Source organism: Pseudorca crassidens, chromosome 6 (genome assembly GCF_039906515.1).
Source record: "Pseudorca crassidens isolate mPseCra1 chromosome 6, mPseCra1.hap1, whole genome shotgun sequence".
In the NCBI taxonomy this organism is placed as follows: Eukaryota; Metazoa; Chordata; class Mammalia; order Artiodactyla; family Delphinidae; genus Pseudorca; species Pseudorca crassidens.
In genome coordinates this window covers 48,127,544-48,142,176 of record NC_090301.1, presented here as the reverse complement: position 1 = coordinate 48,142,176, position 14,633 = coordinate 48,127,544, and the positions used below count along the sequence as shown (strand labels likewise).

Below are 14,633 nucleotides of genomic sequence, written 5' to 3'. Positions count from 1 at the left end.
TATGGTAGCAGGGCTTCCCTGGTGGCGCAGTGGTTGAGGGTCCGCCTGCTGATGCAGGGGACACGGGTTCGTGCCCAGGTCCGGGAAGATCCCACATGCCGCAGAGCGGCTGGGCCCATGAGCCATGGCCACTGAGCCTGCACGTCCGGAGCCTGTGCTCCACAACAGGAGAGGCCACAACAGTGAGAGCCCGTGTACCGCCAAAAAAAAAAAAAATTATGGTAGCAGGAGTCTGATAGAATAAAAAGTAATTGTTTAGATACTGAAATATGGAAAGAAAGAAAAATACAATGACAGTACATAAATGTTTTTCATGAAAACTAGCAGTGATGGAAACAGCTAAAATGTACATTTCTGATTTCAATGAAACATGTATTTTTTTTTAAGGTTTGGGTACTGTTTTGCATGTCATTTAGCTAGTAGATTAGTTCTTACTATAACTATAATTCAGAGGTATTATAGTGTAATAGTCTTCAAAAAAATGGATAAATCCTGGTTTGTATCATTCTTTAGTTTTCAAGTCAAATGTGTTGCAATTTTTGACAAAAATATGAAGGCTGGGATTTTCCATTCTAGAAAACACATATTCCTCTCTTCCCCTTTGATCTTGCTGCTTAAAAGGTATAGTTATGCAATCATTTCAAGAAGGATACAAATCTTCCATAAATTATAACTGAATTTTTCTTTTACAGAGTGCTAAGAAACAAACAAATTTTTATATAATGTTAAAATTAAATCCTCAAATATTTCTCTGGAACATTTAATTTTCTCATCTTAATGTTGTGTAGACTTTTATTTTGAGCTGTGAATGACAATGAGAGATGGCTTGTCACAATCAGTTCTCTATTGCACCTGAAATATAAAATAAAATTACCTACAAAAATTACATTTAATGAACTTTTCAGGAAAAGCAAGATAGGTTTTATTAGTTGTTCCTCAGTTGATGTTCCTTTATGAAATACTCCAATTCATAGATTTTTGTAGTTGTGGAATAAACAAAATTAAAATATAACAAGAAATGGACTTTCTAATTCCTTTCAATGTCAAAGTAAGTTAACCTCTATATCTGTACCTGTGCTACTTTTATATTATTAAATTTTTTTGTTTAATTTTTACTGTGTTAGCTGTATTAGATTTCAAACTTGGCCCACTGTTAGTTCAAATTCTCTTTATCAAAAATATTTATATATTTTATGTGCAGTATGGATAGATTCAGCTCATCATTTCTATCTCTGGATATCATATGAATTATTGTGTTTGCATCCCTTCTAAAATCTTGTCATCCCAAAATGTGATAACCATTACCTCTAACGTTTCTCCAACATACTGATAATACAAATAATGTGCTCTGTGATATATTTTTAAAGACATGCCTTCACACAAGTCGTCATCAACTATTAAAACTTTAGAATTTGCATGACTGTTTTCATTGAGCCCATATATTGCAATTTCTTCATGGATAGTGTTGGAAAATTAAACGCCATGTTTTTAACATTCCCTGCTCACCAGGCATAATAATTTGTTCTCAAAGAAACTATTATTACATTTTTTCCTTCATAATGCTTCCAAGGGTTCCACATTATTATTTTTATCAAGACCACATGTTAGCGTTTGGAACATCTAATTTTTTATGTCTTTATAAATCTTGGAAGCATTTGGCCACTGTGATCTTCAAGTCTTCTTCTTTTTTTTTCCCCAAAATTACACCATATTAAGCTTCACACACATTTCTTGTAAATAACAACCTTGGCAAGGAAGTTAGGGTTATTTTGAGAACTCAAGGGTTCCTGCTTCTATCCCCTTGCATATCCACAGACCAATGAGAAATAACAAGATCAACTATGCCATTGGAATAGGAATTAAAAGTGAATTCCTTCTAGCCTACATATGTGGTTCCCACAGTACAGGCTCCTCATCTGTCCCTAGCAGGTCATCATTCAAAAATTGACAACATCAAAAAACTGCATAGGCACAATACTAATATTTAACTTTGGAAACTTGATTCTCATTATTTCTAGACATAAGCAAACAAAGATCTCCTCATTTCTATCATACTCTTTATAGTAATCAATGTTCTGTGTTAATTTTTTACACGTTTACTTCCTGCGGTAAGTCAAAAGCCCTTTGAGGGCTGAAATAATGACTCATTCATCTTTATTCTGAACACAGTAGTAGAAAAAAAAATAGTTGCTCTCACTTTATTGTTAACATATTTTTTGTCTCTAACTTCCAAATAAGCTGAATTATTTCCAAGTTAATAGCTGTCTTCTTAACGAAAAGCCTAATATCATATGTCACAAATTCTTGAATTCACAAACTCTCTAACATTAACATTAAGTTACCTGCTGGAATCAGCAGCCTAATAACTTTATTTTTCTTAAAGTAATTTTATGGTTGACACTTTTTGAAAGTCGATGACCATTGTTTTTTATATAGTTTATGTGGTTACCTACTTTATCTTATAATTTCATAAACGTATTTTTTAAATTCCAGAACATCTGAGAGCATCCACATAGACACATAAATTGACCTAAATATTTCCTTCCTTACTATATTATTGTAATTATTTGCAGTTGCATACTGAACATTTATTATTTTAGAGATCCTGACTACTTTGTTTAAAAGAAGGCAGCACATTTTAAGTGTTTTAACAATATTAATATCTGTCTTTATGATATATTTAACTTTTGTATATTTGAGGCTTCTATGATTCATTTATTCACAGTTTATAATAAGAAATGTATTGGCTTACTTGAACATGTATGATGGTAAAATATCTTAAAGAATTAATCAGTGATATCTACCACCTTTTTATTGATCTTGATATTAAGTGCTTACTAGTAGGAGGCATCTATTGTTATAAGGTTGTTTAGGATTATTATTGAGAAAATGTATAGAGAAAATAATTCAGTGTTTAGTTTTTATTTTATTATTTGCTTTTTCAATATACTTTATTAAGAAGGTAAATTAGATGCATTATATTAAATATTTTAGAAACTTCATAATAATCATATATATATGAAATACACATACACACACACACACACACACATACTCTTGGAGGAAACAGTGTTTAAACTGAGATATTAGGGTAAAAAGGAACTAGTCATATCAAGAACTGGCCCAAGACTGTTCTAACAGAGGAACTAATAAGTACAAGGTTCCTGTGGTGAGAAATAACTGTCTGAGGGATACCCTACAAGGCTCTGAACAAGAAAGGACTATAGTAGACAAGAAAGGCTAGCTTCTGAACTCACAGAGTTGAAATCTACTGGTTGTGACAGACATTAGACAATTCATTATACAATTAGTATTTTAATTACACTTACAAGATAATTAGGTGCTGTGACAGATCATATTGTTTGGTAGTACCTGACAGTCTGAGGAAGGAACAAGTGATGAGGAACATCAGATGCAACTTCAGAAACTGAAGGGCTCTAGATAAGAGTGTTCATGAATTCCAAAGATTTTAAGCAAATCATTTGGCAGCAAAATTTTATCTGAAATGATATAAACTATTCATAGCCTTTATTCATCTCACTTAGTATGAATATTTACACATATTACTGGAAAAAGTTACCATTTTGAGTGTGTATGTTGATTCAGACTCTGCTGGGAGTGTTACATAAAGTCTAGAGGCTCCTAAATTCAAAAGAAACACATATAGCTTTGAGGTCTTCAGATAATAAGATGTAAACTTCTATTTTCAGGTTTTCCTGAAAAAGCCACTTAATGATGTGCTAAGACTGAACCAGGAAGAAAAATGTTGCATATATGAAACAATGAAAGAATAGTCAAAACAATCATGAAAAAGAACAATAAAGTTGAAGAACTCACCCTTCCCCATTTCAAAATCACTACAAAGATGCAATCAGCAAGATAATGTGGTACTGGCATAGGACAGAAATAAAGATCAATGAAAAAGGACTGAGAGTCCAGAAACATACCATTACATTTATAGACAATTGCTTTTGACAAGGATTCTATGACAAATGAGGGGAAAATCACTCTTTATTTCCTGACAAATGATATTAGGACAAAGGGATGTCAATATGCAAAGGAATAGAGTTGACCCTTCCATTATACCATATATGAAAACTAAGCTACAATGGATGATAGAGCAAAATATAAGAGCAAGAGCTATAAAACTCTTAGAAGAAAACATAGGAGTAAATATCTGTGACATTTATTAGGCAAACCTTCTTAGATATGACATCAAAGGCAAAAACAACAAAAGAAATAAAAACATAAATTAAACTTCATCAAACTGAAAATTTTTGTGCTTCAAAGGGCACCATCAAGAAAGAGAAAAGATAGCCTAAAAAACAGTACTATTTGCAAAACATATCTGATGAGGAACTTGTATCTAGAATATACGAAGGAACTCTTACAACTTAATAATAGAAATGTAAGCAGCCTAATTTTTTAAAAAGTGGGCAAACTAGGCATTTCTCCATAGAAGGTATATAACCAGTAAGCACCTGAAAATGTGTTCAACCTAATTATCTACTAGGGGAATGCCAGTCAAAACCATAATTAGATAACAATTCACACCGGTTTGAATGACCATAATCAAAAAGACTAAAATGACAACAAATATTGGCAAAAACATGGAGAGATTGGAAACCCCATTCATTGCTTGTGGGAATGTAAAATGACAGTCACTTTGGGAAAATGTTTGGTGGTACCTCAAAAAGTTAAACATATGATTATCATATGACCTAGAAATTTCGCTCCTAAATAAATAACAAAAGAATTGAAAATATTATTCCAACTATACTAATTATCATTTTAAATGTGAACTGAGTGAACACATCAGTTAAAAGACAAAAATTGTCAGAGAAGATAAAAAACCAAGACCCAACTATATGTGTCCACAAACTCAGTTTCAATATAAAACTCAACATAGGTTAAAAGATGGGAGAAGAATAATACATGATAACACTAATCAAAATAAGGCTGGAGTAGTTATGTTGATTTCAGACAAAGCAGAAGGGGACAGTTATGAGGGAGAACAAAGGCTGTTAAAGTAAACACAAATGAGTTAATTTTCCTACAAGACATAACAATCATAACTGTGTAGGCATCTAACAGAGTGTAGAAATACATGAAGAAAAACTGATGAACAGAAAGGAGAAACAGATAAATCTAATAACTGGAGACTTTAATGCCTTTGTCAGTACTTCTCAAAACCATCAAAATCATCAAAAACAAGACAAGTCAGAGAAATATTCACAATCAGAAGTTGCCTAAGTATGACTAACTCTAATGTGGTAGACTGGATGGGATCCAGGAACACAAAAAAGACTTTAGATAGGCCCTGTGAGGCACTGGGCATCCTGACTGCAAAGGAGAAGGTGAGAAATGAGCTGTCAACTGGAGCAGTGAGCAGCCTTGCTGAGCGTCAGAAAAGTGACCTAATAGAGCCAATCTGCAAGGACTGTAAAGGAAGGGCCAGATACAGCAACTTATTCATGGCTATAAAAGGGAGAGCTTGACAGGACCATACCACTTGACCTCTAGAAACTTTCCTGAGTGAATTACAACAGAAGAAAAATCAGACTTCTATGCAGTGGATGCTTGATGCATTTTTAGAAGCCTAAGCCATGTAGCTGACAGGGTCTTGGTGCTCTGGCTGCGTGTCAGGCCCAAGCCTCTGAGGTGGGAGGGCTGAGTTCAGGACATTGGTCCACCAAAGACCTCCTGGCCCATCATAATATCAATGGGTGAGGGTTCTCCCAGAGATCTCCATCTCAACACTAAGACCCAGCTACACTCAATGATGAGCAACCTCCAGTGTTGGACACCCCATGCCAAACAGCTGCTAGCAAGACAGGAATACAACACTACCCATTAGCAGAGAGGCTGCCTAAAATCATATTAAGTTCACAAACACTCCAAAAACACCACTGGAAGTGGTCCTGCCAACCAGAAAGAAGATTCAGCCTCATCCACCAGAAAACAGACACCAGTCCCCTCCAACAGGAAGCCTACAAAACCCACTGAACCAACCTTACTCACTGGAGGCAGACACCAAAACCAACAACTACAAACCTGCAGCCTGAGAAAAGTAGACCTCAAACACAGTAAGAGAAGCAAAATGAGAAGACAGAGAAATAGCAGATGAAGGAGGAAGGTAAAAACCCACCACACCAAACAAATGAGGAGGAAATAGGCAGTGCACCTGAAAAAGAATTCAGAATAATGATAGTAAAGATGACCCTAAATCTTGGAAATAGAATAGAGAAAATACAAGAAATATTAAAGAAGGAACTAGAAGAACTAAAGAGCCAACAAACAACAATGAACAAAACAATAAATGAAATTTAAAATTCTCTAGAAAGAATCAATAGCAGAATAACTGAGGCAGAAGAATAGATAAGTGACCTGGAAGATAAAATACTGGAAAAAACTAGCACAGAGCAGAATAAAGAAAAATGAATGGAAAGAATTGAGGACAGTTTCAGAGACCTCTGGAACAACATTAAATATACCAACATTTGATTATAGTGGGGAAGAAGAGGAGAAAAAAAAAGGGACTGAGAAAATATTTGAAGAGATTATAGCTGAAAACTTCCCTAATATGGGAAAGGAAATAGTCAAGTCCAGGAAGCACAGAGAGTCCCATACAGGATAAATCCAAGGAGAAACACACCAAGACACATATTAATCAAACAATCAAAAATTAAATACAAAGAAAAACTATTAAAAGCAGCAAGGGAAAAACAACAAATAACATACAAGGGAATCCCCATAAGGTTAACAGCTGATCTTTCAGCAGAAACTCTGCAAGCCAGAAGGGAATGGCAGGACATATTTAAAGTGAAGAAAGGGAAAAACCTACAACCAGGATTACTCTATCCAGCAAGGATCACATTCAGATTCGAAAGAGAAATTAAAACCTTTACAGACCAGCAAAAGTTAAGAGAATTCAGCATCACCTAACCAGCTTTACAACAAATGCTAAAGAAACTTCTCTGGGGAGGAAACACAAGAGAAGGAAAAGACTTAGAAAAACAAATACAAAACAATTAAGAAAATGGTAATAGGAACATACATATCAATAATTACCTTAAATATAAATGGATTAAAAGCTCCAACCAAAAGATATAGACTAGCTGAATGGATACAAAACCAAGACCCATATATATGCTGTCTACAAGAGACCCACTTCAGCCCTAGGGACACATACAGACTGAAACTGAGGGGATGGAAAAAGATTCCATGCAAATGTAAATCAAAAGAAATCTGGAGTAGTAATTCTCATATCAGACAAAATAGACTTTCAAATAAAGACTATTACAAGAGACAAAGAAGGACACTACATAATGATCAAGGAATCAAACCAAGAAGAGGATATAACAATTGTATATATTTATGCACCCAACACAGGAGCACCTCAATACATGAGGCAAATGCTAATAGCCATAAGAGGGGAAATCGACAGTAACACAATAATAGTAGGGGACTTTAACACTCCACTTTCACCAATGGACAGATCATCCAAAATGAAAATAAATAAGGAAACACAAGCTTTAAATGACACATTAAATAACATGGGCTTAATTGATATTTATAGGACATTCCATCCAAAAACAATAGAATACACTTTCTTCTCAAGTGCTCATGGAATATTCTGCAGGATAGATCATATATTGCGTCAAAAAATCAAGCCTTGGTAAACTCAAGAAAATTGAAATCGTATCAAGTATCTTTTCCAACCTCAATGCTATAAGACCAGATATCAATTACAAGAAAAAACTGTAAAAAATACAAACACATGGAGGCTATACAATACACTACAAATAACCAAGAGATCACTGCAGAAATCAAAGAGGAAATCAAAGAATACCTAGAAACAAATGACAATGAAAACACAGCAGCCCAAAACCTTTGGGATGCAGCAAAAGCAGTTAAAAGACGGAGGTTTATAGCAATACAACCCTACCTCAGGAAACAAGAAACAACTCAAACAAACAACCTAACCTTACACCTAAAGCAATCAGAGAAAGAAGAAAAAAAAAAAAAACCTCAAAGTTAGCAAAAGGAAAGAAAACGTAAAGACCCGATCAGAAATAAATGAAAAAGAAATGAAGGAAATGATAGCAATATCAATAAAACTAAAAGATGGTTCTTTGAAGAGATAAACAAAATTGAAAAACCCTTAGCCAGATTCCTCAAGAAAAGAAGGGAGAAGACTCAAATCCATAGCATTAGAAATGGAAAAGGAGAAGCAACAACTAACACTGCAGAAATACAAAAGATCATGAGAGATTGCTAGAAGCAACTCTATGCCAATAAAATGGACAACCTGGAAGAAATGGACAAATTCTTAGGAAAGGACAACCTTCTGAGACTGAACCAGAAAGAAATAGAAAATATAAACAGACCAATCACAAGCACTGAAATTGAGACTGTGATTAAAAATCTTCCAACAAACAAAAACCCAGGACCAGATGGCTTCACAGGTTAATTCTATCAAACATTTAGAGAAGAGCTAACACCTGTCCTTCTCAAACTCTTCCAAAATATAGCAGAGGGAGGAAAACTCCCAAACTCATTCTACGAGGCCACGATCACCCTGATACCAAAACCAGACAAAGATGTCAGAAAAAAAGAAAACTACAGGTCAATGTCACTGATGAACACAGATGCAAAAATTCTCAACAAAATACTAGCAAACAGAATTCAGCAGCACATTAAAAGGATCATACACCACAATCAATTGGGGCTTACCCCAGGAATGCAAGGATTCTTCAATATACACAGATCAATCAATGTGATACACCATGTTAACAAATTGAAGGACAGAAACCATATGATCATCTCAAAAGATGCAGAAAAAGCTTTCGACAAATTTCAACACCCTTTTATGATAAAAACCTTCTAAAAAGTAGGCATAGAGGAAACTTACCTTAACATAATAAAGGCCATATATGACAAGCCCAGAGCCAACATCGTTCTCAACTGTAAAAAACTGAAGCCATTTCCACTAAGATCAGGAACAAGACAAGGTTGCCCACTCTCACCACTATTATTCAACATAGTTTTGGAAGTTTTAGACACAGAAATTAGAGAAGAAAAAGAAATAAAAGGGATACAAATTGGAAACGAAGTAGTAGAACTGTCACTGTTTGCAGATGACATGGTACTATACATGGAGAATCCTAAAGATGCTACCAGAAATCTACTAGAGCTAATCAATGAATTTGGTAAAGCAGAAGGATACAAAATTAATGCACAGAAATCTCTTGCATTCCTATACACTAATGATGAAAAATCTGAAAGAGAAATTAAGGAAACACTCCCATTTACCACTGCAACAAAAAGAATAAAATACCTAGGAATAAACCTACCTAAGGAGACAAAAGACCTGTATGCAGAAAACTATAAGACACAGATGGAAGAAATTAAAGGTGATACAAACAGATGGAGAGATATACCATGTTCTTGGATTGGAAGAATCAACATTGTGAAAACAACTATACTACTGAAAGCAATCTACAGATTCAACATAATCCCTATCAAACTACCACTGGTATTTTTCACAGAACTAGAATAAAAAATTTCACAACTTGTATGGAAACACAAAAGACCCTGAATAGCCAAAGCAAACTTGGGGAAGAAAAAAAGAGCTGGAGGAATCAGGCTCCCTGACTTCAGACTATACTACAAAGCTATAGTAATGAAGACAGTATGGTACTGGCACAAAAACAGAAATAGAGATCAATGGAACAGGATACAAAGTCCAGAGATAAACCCAGGCACATGGTCATCTTATCTTTGATAAAAGATGCAAGAATATACAATGGAGAAAGGACAGCCTATTCAATAAGTGGTGCTGGGAAAACTGGCCAGCTACATGCAAAAGAATGAAATTAGAATTCTCCCTAACACCATACACAAACATAAAGTGAAAATAGGTTAAAGACCTAAATGTAAGGCCAGACACTATAAATCTCTTAGAGGAAAACAGTGGAAGAACACTCTATGACATAAATCACAGCAAGATCCTTTTTGACCCACCTCCTAGAGAAAAGGGAAAAAAAACAAAAATAAACAAAGGGGACCTAATGAAACATAAAAGCTTTTGCACAGCAAAGGAAACCATAAACAAGATGAGAAGACAACTCTCAGAGTGGGAGAAACTATTTGCAAATGAAGCAACTGACAAAGGGTTAATCTCCAAAATATACAAACAGCTCATGCAGCTCAATATCAAGAAAACAAACAATCCAATCCAAATATGGGAAGAAGACCTGAATAGACATTTCTCCAAAGAAGATATACAGATTGCCAACAAACACATGAAAGGATGCTCAACATGACTAATCATTAGCGAAATTGAAATCAAAACGACAATGAGGTATCACTTCACACAGGACAGAATGGCCATCATCAAAACGTCTAAAAACAATAAATGCTGGAGAAGGTGTGGAGAAAAGGGAGCCCTCTTGCATTGTTGTTGGGAATGTAAATTGATATAGCCACTACGGAGAACAGTATGGAGGTTCCTTACAAAACTAAAAATAGAACTACCATATGACCCAGCAATCCCACTACTGGGTATATACTGTGAGAAAACCATAGTTCAAAAAGAGTCATGTACCACAATGTTCATTGTAGCACTATTTACAATCGCCAGGACATGGAAGCAACCTAAGTATCCATCGACAGATGAATGGATAAATAAGATGTGGCACATATATACAATGGAATATTACTCAACCATGAAAAAAACAAAATTTAGTTATGTGTAGTGAGGTGGATGGACCTAGAGGCTCTCATACAGAGTGAAGTAAGTCAGAAAGAGAAAAACACATACTGTACGCTAACACATATATATGGAATCTAAAAAAAAAAAAACCCGAAATGTTTCTGAAGACCCTAGGGGCAGGACAGGAATAAAGATGCAGTCGTAGAGATTGCACTTGAGGACACGGGGAGGGGGAAGGGTAAGCTGGGATGAAGTGTGAGAGTGGCATGGACATATACACTATCAAATGTAAAATAGATAGCTATTGGGAAACAGATGCATAGCACAGGGAGATCAGCTTGGTGCTTTGTGACTACCCAGAGGGGTGGGATAGGTAGGGTGGGAGGGAGACGCAAGAGGGAGGGGATATGGGGATATATGTATACATATAGCTGATTCACTTTGTTATACAGCAGAAACTAAGACAGAATTATAAAGCAATTTTATTCCAATAAGGATGTTTAAAAAAAAACAAATAAAAAGAACCAGACCATGCTGGCACCCTAAAACAAAAAAAGACGTTAGATAAAAATTAAAGAGTGTGTCCTTTATTTAATAACAATTTACTGATATTGGTTCAATAATGGAGACACATGTACCAGTCTAACATAAGATGTAAACACTAGGGGAAACTGTGTGTAGGAAGTTTATACAATTGTTTCTGCTTTTCTGCAAATCTAAAACTCTCCTAAAATAGTAAGTTTACTAAAAAATAAACAGGGTATAAATAAAACTTTAGACATCTCTAACTTTGAAAATGGAGAAAAAGGAGATCAGATTTAAAGAGTTCAAACATTCTTACATTATTAAGAAGGAACCTAGAAGAAGAAATGATAAATGTGCTTTGTTAAATTAGGTATGATACATTAACCTTCTTAATAGCCTGTTTTCCTACAAAAATGGGAGGAGATATATTGCTAAAGAAAGCAATCTCAGCAGTTGTCTTATGAACCCAACAAACTGTAACTGTTTTTGGTTTCTCCCATGCATCTCTAGTGATCTGAGAGAGCACTGCCCTTTACTGCCAATCTAACCTCTCTTTTAATAGGAAGACATCAATTCCCATTGTTACTTCCAATAATATAGGAGCAGTGGTGAATATCTGAGAATGAATTGCCTAGAAACTACTATTGCAATACCAAAGCTCTCAATCTTTTGGTTTTCTCTAGACCCTCCTTCCCCTGTAATCACTTTGTGATACAGAACATACTTCGTAGTGCTTCTACCTTCTATGGCAGTCCTCTTTCATTCCCATGCTGATGTAACTTTGCTTCTTCAATTACATCTCATCTGCTTGTCACTGTTCAACTGTATTCCAGTGTTATTAACACTTCTCCTGTGATTTTTGGGTATTTGTTATGGGAGGGAACGGCTGGTGGGGGTGGGGAAGGGGGCTGGTGTTGCATCTATCATTTTGAAACAGTAATCCTTTCCACACAAATATCCATGTTTGAGTCATTCTCTGCATAGTACCTCTGGAGCTCCTGCTCAATGGGGCATTTAGCTTAAATCAATATTTTTATAAGATGCTTTTGCAACTCAAGTTGCATGAGCTTTAAAAGACAGGAAAATAGGAACTGGAAATTGGGCAATGTTACATAGTAATGAGCATTAGCAGCGCTAAGTGACCCTGATCACATCACAATTTTGTTTCAGGGCCTTTGACTGTAAATGACTCTAATAATAGATTTGGCTGGTCATAAGCACAAAAAGTATCATTATTAAACTATTTATAGAAATAATATACAAATTTTATGTAAAAGCAAGATGCAATATTTAAAAAGGTTTTTAAATGACATTTATTTTTATATATCAGTAATGTTAAAAAGTATATATATGCTTAATATACTAGCAATAAAAATTGAGTTATAATTTTTAAAAATCTATCTCTATAAAATATAGTTTTAAATTAGTGTTTATTTTATTCAACATATTATACTATGACACAATGATCAAATGTAGTACTGAAATTGTATGCCACTAAGTTTAACTTTCCAAATACTGTCTCTTTGAAATTAAGGAATTAGATAAGGAGATTAACCTTCTTTAGTAAATATCTATATTCTCTAGTGGTACTAAAATGCTGTGGAATAATCAGTAGGATGGCTTACTTCAAACGAGGTGCATTTTTCCCTTTTGTTTTTATTAAACAAGTGAATTCATATTATTCTTTATGAGGCTGCATTAATAGCTGGGAATGCAAATATTTATTTCTCAAAGTGTCTCTTTTTTTCTTCCATATATATCAGGAGAAGCTCACCATATAAAAGACTGTAAATGAAACCATAATAAAATGATGATACAACTATTTCTTACTTGCCATGATACTTCTTTCCTTAAAATAATCCACAGCCTTTATATATGTGCCTATTTTTATAAGACTATGATCCAAATAAGATCAAATTGCCTGGCTACTGTATTATTAATCTCCAAGATGTATAAATTTCTCAATGATTACAAATGAATAAAAAATATTAATTTTTAATATCATCCTCCTTCAGGTTGAATATTACTGTCATTTCTGTTTTCATGCCCGAAGACATGCCAAAATAAATGATTAAATAAAAACATAAATATTTAATATTACATTACAATGCGTAAAAAGAGTAAGACTGTGTGAAAATTAACATCAGATCATATACCTTTTTCATCTAAAATTACCCAGTGTTAATAATGATACTGCTTGAATCAATGAGATGATAAGGTCAAGGAAAAATTTGATTACTAGATTAAATTTGTAACCTTTGTTTCTATGTAAAGCCACATACAATCTTAACAACAAACCACAAATACATAGACTAAAGTCAATGTGATTATATATCCACATCTATTTCAATAGCAGTCCATTCTCAGAAAAAGTTGTGTCAACATGTCAGTGATGACAGGAAGCATTGGCTAGCAACACAAAAGCATCACCTCTACAGCAAGAACAAAGCATAATGTCCTCTAAATATTGAGTTGGTAAACTTACATCTTCACTTTTAAACTTTCTTCCAAACTTTTCTATTCCTACTATCCTAACTCAAGAGAAAGTATCTCTTACCTGGACCATCATAATTTCTTTTTTTTTTTGAATTTTATTTTATTTATATTTTTATATAGCAGGTTCTTATTAGTTATCTATTTTATACATATTAGTGTATATATGTCAGCCCCAATCTCCCAATTCATCACTCCACCACCACTTTCCCCCCTTGGTGTCCATATGTTTGTTTTCTACATCTGTGTCTCTATTTCTGCCCTGCACAATTTATTTCTTAAACTTCAACCTCTTACTCTATAATGTTTCTTTTACCTCTCTGAGAAGTATCTGAAAAATAGACATTGCAATCAAAAGTACCTTTCCAATTATGTTAGATTCTTCATCAGAAGCTTGTAATGGTGGCTCACTGCTGAAAGTAACGGTTTGCCAATCTCGTTGCATTTTATTAAAGTCACCATGGGAACTTAAAAAGAAACAAAAAACAAACAGTAAGCCATAGCCCAATCTCACAAATTCTAGTTTATCTGGCCTGAGGTAAAGCCCATGTAAAGTATTTTCTAAAATCTCCCTAATGAGGGGGCAGGGTGGAGAATGACTGGATTTGAGTTTGAAGTCCCCAATCCATAGAAATATCATGTTCTTCCTCACTATTTTTACAGTTTAGTTGCATATTATAAACTATCCACACTCTCAACCACAACATGCTGCTCAAGGTCCCTGAGTCTAGTCTTATGTTTTCTCTGGACTAATTATTCTCTCCAATTCCTTCACTAACAACCCAAATCCTTCTAATTGTTAAAGGACCAGTTTAAGACATAGCATGATGAAACGTGATTTAATCACTTTTATCTACAAAAGGACACACGTACCCCAATGTTAATTGCAGCACTATTT

General features: G+C 34.5%; 1 long non-coding RNA gene across 1 annotated transcript in view; it reads right to left on the bottom strand.

Moving 5' to 3' along the window:
- Positions 1-14,204, bottom strand: part of LOC137225820 (uncharacterized) — a 221,762-nt gene extending 207,558 nt beyond the window's left edge. Inside the window, exon 1 of the long non-coding RNA XR_010944040.1 lies at positions 14,097-14,204. This is a non-coding gene — a long non-coding RNA (uncharacterized lncRNA). The remainder of the gene's footprint in view (positions 1-14,096) is intronic.
- Between the last annotated feature and the right edge of the window lie 429 nt (positions 14,205-14,633).